Source organism: Vidua chalybeata, chromosome 11, assembly GCF_026979565.1.
Source record: "Vidua chalybeata isolate OUT-0048 chromosome 11, bVidCha1 merged haplotype, whole genome shotgun sequence".
Classification (NCBI taxonomy): domain Eukaryota; kingdom Metazoa; phylum Chordata; class Aves; order Passeriformes; family Viduidae; genus Vidua; species Vidua chalybeata.
The window spans coordinates 7,504,921-7,520,023 of record NC_071540.1 but is presented as its reverse complement, the minus strand read 5'-3'; the positions used below and the strand labels follow the sequence as shown (position 1 = coordinate 7,520,023).

Here is a 15,103-nt window from a genome sequence, read left to right as displayed (position 1 = left end):
GTTAACTGAAGATGCACAAATCCCCCTCACCAGCAGTTTCCACTTCTCCATATAACACTTTAAACTAGAGAGCTGTTCCAGAGCCTGCTGCCATTAGTGAAAGTACATTAAACACAGCAGCCAGGGAGCTACACCTGCAGTGCAAATATAGAAATGCAAAGTTTCTGCAGAACACTTTATATATCAGGTTGATAGACTGAGAAAAACCTAATAATTCCTGAGCAGACTGACCATTTGTTTTTCACCATTTCAGACTATTTTATATATTAGGGAACTTTTAGTTGAGACTGTGAATTTTTTTCAGTATCTAAGTCTAAACTTCTATGTATTTTATAGCTCAATATTACATAAATGTGTAGCTGGTACAGTTATAATCATTCTAATAAATAATAACTCTTAGAGTTATTCAATGAAATGAACTCACAATATTGCAAATTTTCCTAGCTAGCATAAACCTGCAATTTAGGTTGAGTATTTTCCTAAAGATGAACACTGTATTTTAGTATCTCTTATTTTCTTGCTTATGTGTTTGGGAAATAACACCCTTTTATGACTAAATTATGTTTCTATTTTTATAAACGGCTTAACCGCGGAGAACTGTGGGTCTGACACGCAACAAGTATTTCCCATAAGACATCTATGAACATATTTTTGTGATTGGTTTAGTGAATAATAATTTGGCCGGTGTTAGATTTCTGTTTGGAGCTGAGGTTTGGGATCCATAACCACTAGAAGGCACTCTGGTATAAAAGTTCCCTTCAGCTGCCCACGAACCCCGCTGTAAGGACGGAAAAAACACCGTGAAGCACGAGTGGCTTTAAGCGGTTTCTCTCTGGAGAGCTCTCTGGGCTCGCTCCGATTCGGGTGCTGACCTGCAGGATGTCACTGTGACCTGCAGGGTGTCACTGACCTGCAGGGTGTGTCACTGACCTGCAGGGTGTGTCACTGTGACCTGCAGGGTGTGTCACTGACCTGCAGGGTGTCACTGACCTGCAGGGTGTCACTGTGACCTGCAGGGTGTCACTGTGACCTGCAGGGTGTCACTGACCTGCAGGGTGTCACTGTGACCTGCAGGGTGTCACTGACCTGCAGGGTGTCACTGACCTGCAGGGTGTGTCACTGTGACCTGCAGGGTGTGTCACTGACCTGCAGGGTGTCACTGACCTGCAGGGGGTGTCACTGTGACCTGCAGGGTGTCACTGTGACCTGCAGGGTGTCACTGACCTGCAGGGTGTCACTGTGACCTGCAGGGTGTGACTGACCTGCAGGGTGTCAGTGACCTGCAGGGTGTGTCACTGTGACCTGCAGGGTGTCACTGACCTGCAGGGTGTGTCACTGTGACCTGCAGGGTGTGTCACTGACCTGCAGGGTGTGTCACTGTGACCTGCAGGGTGTGTCACTGTGACCTGCAGGGTGTCACTGACCTGCAGGGTGTCACTGACCTGCAGGGTGTGTCACTGTGACCTGCAGGGTGTGTCACTGTGACCTGCAGGGTGTATCACTGTGACCTGCAGGGTGTCACTGACCTGCAGGGTGTGTCACTGTGACCTGCAGGGTGTCACTGTGACCTGCAGGGTGTGTCACTGACCTGCAGGGTGTGTCACTGACCTGCAGGGTGTCACTGTGACCTGCAGGGTGTCACTGACCTGCAGGGTGTGTCACTGTGACCTGCAGGGTGTCACTGTGACCTGCAGGGTGTGTCACTGACCTGCAGGGTGTGTCGCTGACCTGCAGGGTGTCACTGTGACCTGCAGGGTGTCACTGACCTGCAGGGTGTGTCACTGTGACCTGCAGGGTGTCACTGACCTGCAGGGTGTCACTGTGACCTGCAGGGTGTGTCACTGACCTGCAGGGTGTGTCACTGTGACCTGCAGGGTGTCACTGACCTGCAGGGTGTGTCACTGTGACCTGCAGGGTGTCACTGACCTGCAGGGTGTCACTGACCTGCAGGGTGTCACTGTGACCTGCAGGGTGTGTCACTGACCTGCAGGGTGTGTCACTGTGACCTGCAGGGTGTATCACTGTGACCTGCAGGGTGTGTCGCTGACCTGCAGAGTGTGTCGCTGACCTGCAGGCTGTCTCTCTGCCCGCGCCTGCCGGAGCAACCAGCGCTGCGGGGCGCGGGTCCCCGCTGCTCCTCAGCCGGAGCACAGGAGGGCACCGGCTCACGCTCAGGGCTCTGCACAGGTGTGTCCCAGCGCTCTGCTGCCAGGGGGATGTGCCGCTCCCAGCACGGTGTGTCCCAGCGCTCTGCTGCCAGGGGGATGTCCCGCTCCCAGCACGGTGTGTCCCAGCGCTCTGCTGGCCCTGCTGCCAGGGGGATGTGCCGCTCCCAGCACGGTGTGTCCCAGCGCTCTGCTGGCCCTGCTGCCAGGGGGATGTGCCGCTCCCAGCACGGTGTGTCCCAGCGCTCTGCTGGCCCTGCTGCCAGGGGGATGTGCCGCTCCCGGCACGGTGTGTCCCAGCGCTCTGCTGCCAGCGGGATGTGCCAGCCCTGCCCGCCCCCAGCACAGGATCTGCGGGGCTGGAGCGGAGCTGCCCCCGCGCAGCGCTGGATCCACAGCTGGGAACGGGCTCTAGTAACGCCGCAGTGTTTGGTGTGGAGAGGGGCGGCACTTGGATATTGCCTCTCTTCGGTCATGCTATGAGATGTTTCCATTTACTGTCCAGTTTGGAAAACAATAGTTTTCACGTTGAAACACCATTAAAAGAAGTGATACAATAGACAACATAAATTTTCCCTTTCCCTTTCCCCTTCCCTTCCCTGGGTTAAAAGACCCCAGACTTCTAGAATTCAATACTGGAACAATTTCCATCTCAAAACTTCTGAAAGGTGTTCTGTGAAATTATACACAGCACCTTTGATACTTGCCAATAGTTAATGAATGCAGGACTATATATCCTACTCAGAAAAGGCACCTCTGTGGGGAGAAAACACCTAACTAGTGAAATTCAGTATGTGTCAGAATGAAAATTGATAGCCACTATAGCTAAACGTTGGATGTCAAATTCTGAAATGTCAGAAATGTTTTTAATCTCATTTAAATACTCTATTATTTTGAAAAATATGTTTATTTTCCATTATTTTCATTAAATGTTTGCATTTTGACAAAGAAAACACATAAATAGCAAAATGTAAAGAATTTCCTAGATTGTAGTAAAAAAATCAGGAGATCTTGAACTTGAGCTATTAGTGCCTTTCATCAGTCCTGCTTTTTCCTGATATGTGATCTTTTCTGAAGATTTTTTTTTTTCCTTCCCCTACACCCTCACCTTCCCCTTCCTGAGTCTCATTAAAGCCCTGTCAGGGAGGACAGAGGGAAAAATATCTTCTAAAAGATTTACTGCTCATATTCCTTTTTCTTACTACTACTAGTTGTTGTGGCTGGACCATTGGTCCCTCTGAGGTTATCCTTTCCTAGACCTATGTGAAGAGATAAACCTCACTGCTGTCAATTTCAATAAAATAATTTTGCAGATTAGGAGTCTTCAAAAATGTTAATTCTATGCTATTTTTTTTTTATTTCATGCAGACTAGTTTCAGAAAAAGTTAATGTCTCTGCTCTGGGGGAATATGTCACATTTCACTGCTTTTTGACATAAATTTTTCTGAGTTGTAGGAAAAGAGATTTGCAAAGATGTACCATAAGGTGCATCTAGAAAGGCAGATCTCTCTGTGATCATCAATTAATTAGACATAACACTAATTTATATAATCTGGTTCCAAATACATTATCCAAAACCAATTCTGTTGCTGTCATTTCCATTTAATTCCTAGGAACCCTTACTGATATGGAATGAAGTTGAAATCAACACTTTTGTGGAAATGTTGGACTGTGTAGAATGTACTAACATTTCAAATTAAAACCTCACAGGATAGGCTTTTTTTTCCCCCAAAAATCCAAAGTGCAGAATATGGTTGCCATTAAATCCAAAGAATAAAATAGTTTAGTCTTTGACAAGAGATTAAAAAAATGCTTTTACGTCAGCGTGAAGAATCCAAGTGGTGAAATTCTTGGGAAACTCTTTACTAGTTTTTATTTTTATTCAGTGATTGCAGACAGGCTGCTGAGCACCTGTTGCAGCCTGGCTCTGGGGCATTTGGTGATTTCCAGCATTAGAGCAGCCAGAGAGATGAAGTAACTTTGTCAGGTCAGCTCGCTGGGGTGGGGCCTTGTCCCTGGAAGCCTGAACTTTGTTAAAGCTCTTCCTCTCTTGCCCTAAGAACAAGGGAATTCTGCCTGGGAGGGGTGATAGTTCTGCCATTTGGTGCAGGGAAGTTAATCTTTAAACCACGGTCATTTGTGATTAAATCATATCTAGAGGAACGCTACACACGGTGGTTTTTTGTTGTTGTTGTTGTTTTTTTTTTTTTTTTTTTTAATCACAAAAACCTGTTGATTCTCAGGAATTTGTATGCCAGCTGAGACCATCACCTGAAGACTGTTCACGTTTTTCTAAAATGATCAGGGTTCTAGCAGCACTCCAGGACTTTTCAGGCAAGCAGATGTGAAGGTGTTTTGCTTGCCCTGAAACGCTGGAACTCTGCCCCCACTTCCCCAAAGAGAAAGGCAGGAATTGTTACCTTCTGTTACTGGTAGCAAATTATGGGGATATCTCCAGATTAAAAGGAAACTGTTTAGGCCCACAGATTGCATTTTCTTTTTTTCTTTTTCATTTCTTCCACCTCTTCACTTCATGTATTCTGCAGAAGCAGCAAGGTCTAAGTTGCTTTAGGAATATGGTATTTTTCTTTTTGTTTAGATTTTTTACCTCCAAATTTAAGCAGAAAAAAATTATTTTCTTCCAATTCCCAAATTACTACTTTCTATAGAGAATCTTTTCAGCCATTCAAAATAATGCATGATTTTGAGACTTAATTCTTTTGTGCAATGCTTATTTCTGATCAGTAATTTAAAAACAGCAAAAAATCTTTCTACTGCCTCCTAAACCTGTAGTGTTTGTGTGCTCTGCCAGCTGAGGAGCAGGTATTTGTTAAGACTTTCTGCAGTAAGAGCTGCAGTCCTTGTTAAGTCTCAAAGCCAGGCCATGCAATCCCCATGATTTGTTCAAGCAGAACCATCCTGCTGCTCTGGCAGTTTATATTCCACCTCTTGAGAGGTGCATAATAGCTGATATCCAGAAATAATTGTAACAGGTCTGTACTTATAGTGCAGCTGGCATTGGTGAAAAATACCTGGCCTTTCAACTTTCAGAAAATTGGATTTTTACACAAGTGCACTGATATCATTAAAATTTGTGCCTGAAGTCTTCATCTCTCTGGCCCATAGTTACAAGGACACTGAAATGTGATGTTTTTTAAGGACTACTCATAGTCTGGAAATTTGGAAAGGTTTTTCCTTTGAGGAACAGATCTGCCTAGTGTAGCTATATAAAATAATTTATGTAAATACCATCACTCTCATGTAGTAATATGCATAAATATCCTTTGAATCTTGCTGTATCTAATTTTGTATGGAAAGCTCCAACCAAAGGTTGTGGTAAAAACTCTTGGGCTTACTCTGGATACAAAATTAGTCCAAATCCTGGCTCTTACTCTGGTTTTACACAATTCCCTGATATCTTTAGGAAAACCTAATCTTTCCCATCTCTAAGTATCATACTACAAGTGCTTCTGCTGTTGTTTTTTGGGTGTTTTTCTGACAGAAGAAAAAAAAAAACCTGACCACTCTTAAAAAGGCAAACTCTTGTTGCAATTAAAATCTTGGGAAAGAATATAACAATCCTTCAATTCTGAAGACAAAGCTTTGAGTTACTGTGATTAAGATAAAGACACAATCTTTTTATAAATCAGCTTGTTCTGAAATTTTGTAGTGGATGCTGATATATGATGAGTAACTGAGGTAAGAATACACTCTTGCTTCTATTCATTGTTTCTGTGAAGTAATGATCATACACATTTTTCTGTGTTTTCTTAGGTTAGGCCAGAGGCTTTTTCCTCAAACTCTTTTATCTTTAGAGGGAAGTTGCATGATCTTCCGCGTAATATGATGACAGAGATTTATTTATTATATATCTAGTAATTCTTATTCAGACCTACTGGCTGTCATGGACAATCTGAAATATGAATGCATAGTAAAAATGATATTTTTATAAGCATAGGCTACTGATGGTGGCAGACTTCATGGTGACCAGGTGCAAGCCCTGTTTCCATTCTCTTCTGTCATGGTTCTTATTTTTGAAGTAAATTATTATTTTATTTTAAAAAGCTGTCTACACAGCAGGATAACCACATTCTCTTCCCCTTTGTCCACACATTTTTCCCCTGCTAAGAGGTCAAGCCTTGCAGAAGAAAAATTGGCACATGAAGCATCCCATTGACCTTTCCACCAAACAAAACTCCCTCGTACACTTAATCTGTTATATTGATGGGCAGTCATGGTTGCAAGTAGAACATGCCCATCATTTCTTCTTTCTTCCTGGCAGACAGAATGAATCATATTGCTGGGATAATGAACCACTTAATGACTTGTGTGTTGATTTATCAGATGGTGCTGGAGAGGCCAGTTTAAGAGTGTAAAGCCATAAGTCACAGTGTTGCTGCACATGGCCCATGAGGCTGCTTGGCTCCCTTCTGTGAATTGCTGGGTTAATCAAGTCATCATTAGGGTGTGAAAGCAGTGAAGTGCCCCCTTTTCATTCTGGTTGGCATTTCTTCAAAATAAGAATCTATTTTTCTTTCAGGTTTCGAAACAGTTCAACGTGATAAAATTGGCACTTTTGACTTTCATAGTGAGGAAGTTTCATCCTGGGCTAAAGAAATACATTAGTAGTGAGCACAGGGAAACCTTCCTGGTGTGTTCTGGACAGGTAATAATTAATAACTGTTCTCTGAGTGAACAATTTTGTCTCTTATCATGCAGTAGTTTCATCTTCATCTCATTTCCAAGCTTGCTTTGGACTGTCACATGAAATACTGTTAAAAAACCTCTTCCAGATGAGTTACAGAAAACCTGATATTGAGGTGCTCTTGTACACTGTTACAGAGGAAAATTAAATTTAACTTGGTTTGTTTTGGAAAAAGAAAAAATCAATGCTGCCTGCTATATAATTGTATTTTATCTTCAGGAGCTTATTGATTGTGGTGGGGAGTTTTGTTTGTCTCACCACTGGTGCCTATGCTTTTTTTGTTCTGTTTTGGGTTTGGAGTTTTTATAGAGCTCAAATTAAGCTGCTTAATGATTTCCCCAACTCCCCTTTTGGAAGATCAGTTCCTTATTTCCCTTTTTTTTTTTTTTTCAGTGTTCTGGCACTACCTTTGTCTTCCTTGGATTCTCAGAGCTCTTAGATTTCCTGGCAAATGAAATATTTTAGCCTAACAAATTTAAAAACATGAAACTAGTCCATGTGTTGTACCTTGTCTGTTCTTACTGACTTTTTTCTCTTAAGGCTTCAATGAAAGAAATGCTTCAGCTGAGCTTCTGAAAACATTGATCAGATTAATTTTTGCATCACAGCTGTTTCACTCTGCAAAACATTTTGCAAGAATATGTTAACTCTTGGCCTTTCCTCAAAACTGTTTAGCACTTCTGAATAAACTCTTGTGCTTGCCAAGGCAAGTAATTCCCTGTGTTTCCTGTTGTCCTTGCACTGTTTGCCTGTTGGTAAGGAGAAATGTGCTATGGGCTTCAAAGCTCCTCCAGTGCCTCCAGTCCTGAGGTGTGTATGTTGATTATCAATAAATAGTTCCTGCAGCCTCCCAGTGTGTCTGACCCATTCCACTCTCTTCTGCAAATGTTTAAATCTACTTATTTATTCACCAAATGCAGTCAGGGTAATATATAATGCCAGATCTGTACAAGGAAATTCCTCAGATAAATTTTGTTCTTTGGTATTTGCACAAATCCTGCAGTGTGTAGTCTCATGGTTCTTTGAATAACTAATGGTTTATGTTTTCTTTGTGCTGATTGTTTTGAGCTATCCCCAGTTCTTGAGCTGAGAGTTGGAGGATGGCCATAGCTAATTTCCTAACTCAGCAGCCTTTACCCATATATTGTGCAGCTGGGAGTCAGGTGCAATGATCTCTAGGCAAGAGTTTCTTCAAGTAGAAGCTGAAAAGTGGTAAGAATTCGGAGTAAGCCAAAAGTGGTGAACTTTGGTTGTGGGAAGTTACTGCTTTTATTAAGCTGACTCCCAGTTTTCACCCATCACCAATGTTTCCTGGATTTTGAGGGAGCATTCTAAGGAAAGTGTGCTTGTTCAAAGTCAGTCTTGGGTGATTTCTTGTTATCTTTGTCAACATTGCAGATCATTGTGCTGTCATTTCAGCAGATTGGCATTGTTTGAAAACTCCATGCTATGTATTTTCATTTAGCTCCTACTGACAAAGACTGTGGGGTTGGATTATTTTTTCCTGTGTATGTACTAAATTTGTGCTATTTACCAGAACCTCAGATGTGCTCTTTGTGCACTGAGCAAAGGAATTTTGTAGAAACCAGGGGCCCAAAAGTCTAGACTAGAGTACATACATGGAATATTGCCATTGGCTATCCATTTAAAACAACCCAATAAACAAAACAAACAAACAAACAAAACCCCCAAAACAAACAAAAAACCCAAAAAAACCCAAACCCAACAACAACCAGAAAGGAGGAACACCTGCCAGAATTAATTATATGAAAGGAAAAAACCTCTTGAATTAGTAGTACAGTGTTTCTGCCTGGTTGCGGGCACAGTACGGAGATCCCCCGGCTAAGCACTCTCCCTATGGCCGGAGGGCACAACAGGAGGGGCTGCCCCGGATCTCTTCCGAGATCTCCCGGGTGGCAGCGCTCACAAGGAGCTGCTGCTCCTGTGGCTGGCTGTGCTCACAAGGAATTGCTGCTCCTGTGGCTGGCTGTGCTCACAAGGAGCTCCTGTGGCTGGCAGTGCTCACAAGGAGCTGCTGCTCCTGTGGCTGGCAGTGCTCACAAGGAGCTGCTGCTCCTGTGGCTGGCTGTGCTCACAAGGAATTGCTGCTCCTGTGGCTGGCTGTGCTCACAAGGAGCTCCTGTGGCTGGCAGTGCTCACAAGGAGCTGCTGCTCCTGTGGCTGGCAGTGCTCACAAGGAGCTGCTGCTCCTGTGGCTGGCAGTGCTCACAAGGAGCTCCTGTGGCTGGCAGTGCTCACAAGGAGCTCCTGCTCCTGTGGCTGGCAGTGCTCACAAGGAGCTGCTGCTCCTGTGGCTGGCAGTGCTCACAAGGAGCTGCTGCTCCTGTGGCTGGCTGTGCTCACAAGGAATTGCTGCTCCTGTGGCTGGCTGTGGCGTGGGTAACACAGCTCTAAAGCAGAAAACGAAGGGCTGAGGTAAAGAAACAGGAAGGGGCCACTTGTATGAATTCCACAGTACTTTACTCCCAAGGAGGGTTCGGGGACAAGTAAGGCACAGCAACGAAGCGGGCACCACATTTTAAAGAGGGGAGGGTATAAGGGGTGGAAACAACTCACATCCAATGAGGGGACATTAGGGGAGGAGAACACAGCTCGGGTAATCCAATAGAGACAGCACAGGGGAGGGAGCAGGCTTAACAATCCAATGGGGAACTGTGCAAAGGGTAACAGGCAAGGCTGGGAGGAGCAGGATGAATCCAGGCGCAATGTGGTGCTGAGATCATTGGCCTTATTTTCATATATATTTTTTGGTTTTCGCAGTCCCTCCTTCAGCTGCACAGTTCAGTTTTTTCCAAGAGACTGATTTTTCTGTAAGTTTTATCATTACAATGTAAAAACAGTATTTCATGTTCTGTAGATCTCACGAGGCACTTGAGAACTTTGAAGCGAGTGACTAGAGTTCTGGCTGAGCTTTCTGCTTTCTTTAGCTCCCTGGGCGCAAGTACAAGCCAGGCTACAACGCTGATGTTGGGGACAAGTGGATCTGGCTGAAATGAAATCTGTTCCTGCTGGAGCCCTGGCCAGGATGGACCACAGGACCTGAGGGAAGAGGAGCCACGTTCAGTGCACCTGCTGCACATCACTTGTGTAGCACCAAGGAAACACTGCTTAAATCATTTCCTGTCCCTGGCAGAAGGGAGTAGAGTCCCAGAAGGAAAACCACTTCATTCTGGTTTGTTTTTCCTTGTCTGTGTTAGACACAACCAGGGTGTGTCAAACTTGACAGGCAGGGGTAGGGGGCAGTGAGCTGGGGATTGACAGGGACACATAAGGAGACAAGGGAGGTACAAGGGAGGGACTGGGGAGACTGACACAGGGACTGACAGGACTTGGGAAAAGGCTGAGGTGAACAACTTAGGGCTACACCAGTAGGGGAACAGAACGGGGTACATGGAACAAACCATTATAAACTCATTAACAGAAAACAATTGTAAAACAACAAACCACCACAGTACAGGACTGCCTTCCAGTTACATGGATCCCAGAATTATGACTGTAATGGCAGTTGAAATTGAAGGGATTGTAAGTTGAAGCGATAAGTAGCAGTGATGAGGGAATTTTTCCAGAAGGAGAACAGAAATTGCTATTGATTTTTCTTTAAACTTTCCTTTTCAGTAAACTTCTGAATTTCCCATTCAATATGCAAAAGCAAACAATATATAGCAGAGCTCAGAATTGCTATTTACTGCACAGTATATTCAAGTTGTAGCACCTTTTATGTTACTTGATAAAGGCTGTGAATATTTCATTCCATTAGAGGGGCAGTATGGCACTTGCCCCCCAAAACTCTATTTCTTTTCAGCTGCTTTGGCTGCACAGAACATACTGGTGGGAATACAGATGGACCCAGCACCAGGGCCTGCGTGCACAGTAGCACAAGGCATGAGCATATGTGTGTTTTTCTGTTCCTTGCTCACTGTAAATAGTGTACAAAGAACATAATCCATCAGATATGGGTGCTGATTACTGTTCAGCCTGCTTGGCACAACCAACGCTGCACTAGATTTCTTGTCTGAGGGCAGATTAAAGGTATTAATAACAACCTGATTGCAGAGGATTTGTAGCAAGCAGCTTTGAAATCAAATGATATAAAGGGTAGTGCCTATGACAAACTGTAGATGTGCTGTGAATCCCAACAAGAAGCTCATAAAAAAGCTGTTGAAATTCTAAAGTGGGCAGACTCCTACACAGACAAGAGCTTGCAGCATCCAATCAGTTTAAGAGCTATGCACAAATATATTATTCTTCAGGTTGAAAGGCTGGGTCTATTACAAGCAATAAGGGTTCTCAGATGCAGTGTTTTACAGGGTTTCAGTAATGAAATGGCTCACTTTAATCTTAACCAAGGAACTGCCAGCCTTTATAACAACACAGTATTCCTAAAAAGTGCTCAACAGTCTATTGAGAACAGCTCCTGTTTGAGCAGTGCTGATATTATGTTCCAATGAATATTCACAGTGTCTTGATCTATAAAGCTCAAACTTTTGAAGCTACAAGTGATAAATGAGACTCACTTGCCTCTCTTCATTTTAGAAATGCATTTGAAAGTTTAACCTGCATCTCTAGCAGGTTAAACATTTTGAGGGTTAAGTGGTTATGGACAATCTCTGGCATGAGCTAAAATGTATTTGGGAATGTGTCTGCTGTTTGAAATAAATGTGGTACAGCATGAATGACAACAGCTTCTGATTTGAGAATTAATGTGAGATGTGCTACTTTGAGACATTCCAATGGGGTACCTGGGAAATAAAAATGCTTTTGGGGGGTTAGATCATGTTTAGTACTTCAATCTCAGGTCAAAATCTTAGCCCTTTTAGCCTTATTTTGTGCACTTTGCTTTAATAAATGAAAATGTAGAAGCACTCATGAAGATGCTTGTTTTAACTGCAATAAATACAAGGAGAGCAGCCTATTATTTAACTGAACCATGTTTTTGTGCAGCTAGTACTTCTTTTTTTCAGGTCCTGAAAATATATTGCTTCTGTCAGTGTTGGGATACATGCTGCACACAGATCCTGTGGGGTTTCTGGGTTTTTCTTTTTTTCTGCCCTGCTGTCTGAGTTCATCTCAGAATGACAGAGCACACAATTCACTAACCCAGCATGATTGTTTGAAAAGACATGTTTAAAAAGGCAGTGGCAGTTGTGTGAAACTTGGGGAGAAAGTTCTATTCAATGGGATAATGTTAAAGAATAATTTTTATGTCAAATTTTAGAAAAAGATGTCATTTTTCTACTAAAGGTTTATTCCTTCTGATGTTTAGCTTTCTGTGACACATGCAAGATGTTGAATTTTCACCAGAGCCAGTTGGACTTGTGCACATGGAGTAGAGATTCACTATTTAAGTGACATATCAATGTCAGATAATTTTCACTCATTAATGTTATCTATTTGGAAGGGGGCCCTCACAAAACCCCAAAACAATGCATCAGAAAATCCCCTCAGAGTGTTTTTTGTTCATGCATACCATAATTAGGCTGTTGAAAGCTGGGACATCAGTGGCACAGATTTCTGGTCAGAAGTCCTTGTGGGAAGTCTGCCCTCCTGTAATGGGTGGGTGATGAAAGAATTTTGGCTCACCTGTAAGGGCAGCCTTGGCCCCTTAGGAATTAAATGGAAACCAATTGTCAGTGATTGCAGAAAGTGCCCTGCTTGTGGATCACTGTCTCTAATGAAAGAGACTGGCAGGCTCTGGGTTGTAGAGCCACCTCTCAGCTGGCAGCAGAAAGTAAATGCAGTTTGGTAGCTGATGTTTGGAAGTTTAGAACAGCTTCAGGTGTTTCAGCAATGCCTTTTGTGACTTTTTTGTTTGTCTACTTTGTCTTGGTTTCAAATTTTTTCAATTTCATGCGATTTCTGGCTGTAAAGGCTATGCAAGTGCAGCTAGGAAGGTGCAGAGTGGGTTATACTACCCTTAGTTCCATGCAGGAATGGCAGTATTAAATTTAATGCTTTGCTATTGGTCAAGTGTCAGAATAGCTCCAAAATAGCTCCAAAACTTTGCTGTTTATATATTAGTGCATCAAATGGCTGTGGAGTGGATCTGTCTGTGTGGCCAGGGGCAGCTGTGGGATGCCTGGGCTCTCAGCAGCCAGTCACAAGGCCTTTTTCAGTGCTTCTGGTCATTTCCATAGTAACATTGTTTTCTTGACATTGGAAGACTACAAATTCCATCAGGAGTTATGGGAATCTATGATCCTTGATGTTTGATTTTAACTGCAGAGATGCTGGCCTTTCATTGCTCTCCTGTGATATCTATAATCATTAGAATGCTGATGGCTTCTCCTTGTGGCTTATCCTGATGGCCCACAATGGTGCATGGAAATGGTTTTAGCTGGAATAAATAAGTTGGATGAGATGGAGAGGGGCTGAGTTCACATCCTGCTTCTCTCCCCTGCCCCATTTTTCTTTAAATTAATTATTTTTGTTCCAGGTCTCACTAAGTTGACTTTACTCACCAGATGATAGTGATGACCATCAGTAGCTTAAACATAGGCCAGGTGTCTGAGGATTTTGTGACTTCTTTGGGTCAGTTGCCTGTTAATTATTTAACCACTTGTAGTTGAAGAAGTGTAGATCTGCAGTAGATAGCATATCTGGTGTAAAATCCTGATTCAGCAGAACTCTAAGAAATCTGGGAAGTTGAAAAAAGCATTGCAAACTTTAGCATCTGCTGCCTCTGGCACTTTTGAGGGAGAAATCTTACTTGCTGAGATGTTTCAGAAGCAATTCCATTGATTTGCATCCTACCTGCCAGTGGCAGTGCAGGCCTGGGCTGGGAAGGAATGACTGCACTCCATCAAATGTTAGTTAGTACAAGTACTCCTTGAAAAGCATAGTGAAATATTGGCTACGTGAATCCTTTAGAAGTGAAATAAATATTTCAAATCCAATAAAATTAGAGAAGAGATTTTATAAAAGCAAAAAATTGTTTATGTACCTTTTAAATAGTGTGCACGGGTGAACAGGGAATATAACTTTCACGTAGTTCAATTCCTTAAATGCCTGTTCCTTGAAAATACTCAACATAATGTAGATTAAGGTGAAGCCAATAAATGTTTTCCACTTTTCCAGATATCCAAGGATTTTTATGTCTTCTGAAACATTAACATCACCACTGGATAAATGGGCTAGGTGTTCCTTTATGTTATGGAAAAACTATCTCACTAAAAGGGCCAGAGAAATGGTGGAAAATGTGCTCAATCCGCATTTTCAGTATGCTAAAGTGCTGTTGTTGCCTCAACAAAAATACTGGTACTGAATTAAATGCATGTGGAAATATTGTGTTATTCAGCAGGGTGGTGTGATGGGGCAATTGAGCTGTTCTTGGTGAATGTGAATTAGCAGTGGCTGGATGTGCCATTGTGTAGCAGTGAGGAAATAACTTCCTTTTTCATGATTGGTTTGCTTCTGCCCTTGAAATAAAGTGAGCCTTAAGGACTGAAAGCTAACAACAGGAAGAGGTATGAATGCCCAGGGAGCTAAGGGTGACATGGCAGCCTGATGTAAAAATATAATGAGCTTTCTTTTGACACTGTGATTTGTTCTAGCAAATTTTTCTAGGAAGCAAGGCCAGGAGCCATATGTAAATGAGCTTTTCTTGAGATTGTGCTTGCCAGACAGCTGCAGGGAGTGTTAGGGTGATGAAATGATGCTGCACATAATGGGGTTAATGAAGATTACAAGTTACTTCCTTCGGGGAAGTGTACTCTGTTCATTTTTTTCTTTTGTTTTAAGCAAGCTTATCCTGAAAGTCAGAAGTTTAAGTGCTTAAAATGTTGTGAAGTCTAAGTGGAGTTTGAGGCAATGCAGCACAAATTGCAGGTGGCTAATTAGCTATTGTGATCTCATGTGAGTGCTTGTGCTTCTCTCTGTGTGCAGTTTTCACTTCAGAGTCTTGCCATTCAGAAGAGCTATGGAGCTTCTCCCTAGGCCTGTGCACACCTTTGCAATAGTTAAATACAACAGAAAAGGCAATACCAACAATTGTTGAGCTGTTATTTAGATGTGGAAAGAATTCTGCAAATGAAATTATTTAAGTATTTAGATTAATAAACAGCTGTGGTAAAAAAAAAGAAGCCAAACGAAAAAAAAACCCTTCTGATATGTTTAGTTACTCAGGAAAGGAAGTAGACAGATGTGAGAAAAGCCTTTGTCTAAAGGTAAGTACTTCATGTACTTCCTATCAGAGAAGACTTAAAAAGCTGTTACC

At 42.8% G+C, this 15,103-nt stretch overlaps 1 long non-coding RNA gene across 1 annotated transcript; it reads left to right on the top strand.

Annotated features, from left to right (window-relative positions):
- The first annotated feature begins 6,245 nt into the window (after positions 1-6,245).
- LOC128793675 (uncharacterized) lies at positions 6,246-7,376 on the top strand. The gene is made up of 2 exons (XR_008432856.1): positions 6,246-6,831; positions 7,264-7,376. It is a non-coding gene; the product is annotated as an uncharacterized LOC128793675 (long non-coding RNA).
- The last annotated feature ends 7,727 nt before the right edge of the window (positions 7,377-15,103 follow it).